The sequence below is a fragment of the Sander vitreus genome, chromosome 18 (assembly GCF_031162955.1).
Source record: "Sander vitreus isolate 19-12246 chromosome 18, sanVit1, whole genome shotgun sequence".
NCBI lineage: Eukaryota > Metazoa > Chordata > Actinopteri > Perciformes > Percidae > Sander > Sander vitreus.
The window spans coordinates 27,284,504-27,287,003 of NC_135872.1; the positions used below are offsets into that span (position 1 = coordinate 27,284,504).

Genomic DNA, 2,500 nt, shown 5'->3' on the forward strand with positions numbered 1-2,500 from the left:
TATCAGTGTGCGCTGTTAATGCTTAAACCTCATGTAAGATGACACCAGGGACATCAGAGGCTAAGCAAGACTCAGTCGGGACAAACATAGTCTCCTTTCAATTCACTTTTCTCCTCACTCAATAAATATGTCCTTCACCGCCTGCAAACCATTCAAAACGCTGCTGCTAGGCTTCTTACTAAATCAAACAGGCGCACCCATACCACCCCTTTACTCTACTCCCTTCACTGGCTTCCTGTAACCTACAGGATCCAATTCAAAATTCTCACCATAACCTATAGGGCTCTACATGGTCAGGCCCCTGATTATCTTGCCAACATAATTCACTTACACACCCTCTCAGTCTCTCAGGTCTGTCAATCAAAATCTGCTATCCACGCCACGCACTCGTCTGAAGACGTGGGGATAGAGCCTTTGAGGCTATGGCACCCAGACTCTGGAATGCTCTGCCAACCAGCATTAGGTTTGCTGAGAATGTGGACTGTTTTAAGGGACAAGTGAAGACTCACTTGTTCAGGTTAGCTTTTGGGTAGCCTATGTCTTTTATTTATTTGATAATTGTTTCTGTTGTATTTGTATTTTATTCTATTGACTATTTTTACCATGTTTTTATTGTCTATACTCATTGTAAAGCACTTTGTGTGTGTGTGTGTGTGTCTCTGTGTGTGTGTGTGCGTCAGAGAGGAGACGCATTAACCGGTTTATTAAACCACTTAAACAGTAGCTAAGTTTCCATCCACTTGTCAATTGAATTATCTGAAGTTCGGTAAAAAAAACTCATGCGAATAAAGCTGGTGAAAGTGTGTTTCCATCCAACGGCTTTAAAGCAAATAAAAACCTGTGCGTAATGACGTCACATGCTGTTTCGGATGACCAAGACAACATTTGACCTGTTGGGTCATTTTATTGGCCCGTCCCTTTCCCCAGATGTCGCAAGCTATCGCCCTCCGGTTCCAACCGAGAAGCGTATCGCCATTGCGCTCCACCAACTGGCTCCATGCGCAGAGTACCGAGTGGTAGGCGAAACGTTTGGAGTCAGCAAAACCACCGTGCACCGGTGTGTTTACGCCGTGTGCAATGCCATACGAACGAGGATGATGCAAAGGTATATATACCTACCTGGAGTGGATGAGGCGCATGATATCTCACTGCATAACTCCAGAGCGCACCTTGTGCCACAGGTGTATGGCGCAATAGATGGGACTCACGTCATTAGACCCCCTGCTGAAGGCTACAAGGATTTTGTCAATAGAAAGGGCTGGCCGTCAATCATACTACAGGCTGTGGTAGACGATCGTTGCGCATGACGTGGCAGTCTTCGCCACTTCTGACCTGTACAGGTGCGTCTGTTTACCTTGGTAGATGGTACACTTAATCAATCTCATATTGAATGAAAATGCAGTTCATATATTGTTTCATTTCCACATTGATGTATGAGTACCAGAAGTATCATCATAACAATTAGCTGCAGAGTTGTTAATTATTGTGCTTATTTGTTATAGCCTACACCTTGTGTGGATATTCTATTCTAGATTCCCTGAGAGACATCCCCAAAACCCAATCGGAATGGAAAGTGTCCAGGTGCCCCTCCTGTTAGCTGGAGATCCAGCCTACCCTCTCCTCCCATGGTTGATGAAGGGGTTTTCTGGCCCTAATCTCTCAGAGGAAGAAGAGGTGTTTAACCTTCACTTGAATGGTGAAAAAGGTGGAGTCAGTTCTGGAGAAAGCTTGTTGTCAAAATCACTTTTTGTCAAAATCAGTGAATATCACCTCACGATCCACTACCTGTCCGTACTGTGTGTGCGCTGAAAAAAAGTTCAGTGTTAATACATAGCCTAGGCTCTGTCTGGTGGTAGCTAAATTGGTGTTGGCCTTGAAATGTATTATAATTGCCCCTAATTTGTTGTTGGCTCATCCCAGCTATGACTTGAGTGGCTTCTGCATGCCTCTTGGCTGCATTGGCACACCACTCAAGACACTGAACTGCCTGTGAAATGACCGTGGTGATGGACTCCAATGATTTTTGATCTTGTGCTGCCTGCTGCCTGTTCACGTTGTTGATCGAGAAAGGACATGTAGAAGGATCTCATCTTCCCTGCATCATTCTTTCTTGGGTCTCTCTTTGACTGGCGTTGCCAAAATCTTGGTGTGGCCGATTCTTCAATGGGCAAGGATTTGTCTAGTGCTTCCATAGTTGCAGACACGTTGGCATCATTCAAGCTGCATGTTCCATCTCATGACTCTTCTGTAAAAAGAATAATGTTCTTAGTCAGAGTGAAGTTATCACAAATGACACTTTTACTTTGATGTAGGGGAAGGTTTCATGAAAATATGGTTGGTTGTATTAGTCATACAACACATTATATCTACACAAGTTGTTTATTTAAGTTTGCATAAAATGTTTTGGTTGCACTTTGCAGTGCTATATTTCCTCATGTAGTGAATTCTGTTTTATTGCCTTTCATTGAAAAAAACAGAAAGGGGAATCTGATGATGTCAT

General features: G+C 43.5%; 1 long non-coding RNA gene across 1 annotated transcript in view; it reads left to right on the forward strand.

Annotated features, from left to right (window-relative positions):
- The window catches only part of LOC144533738 (uncharacterized), a 7,604-nt gene that overhangs the window by 326 nt on the left and 4,778 nt on the right, over positions 1 to 2,500 (forward strand). The gene's annotated exons all lie outside the window — the stretch shown is intronic.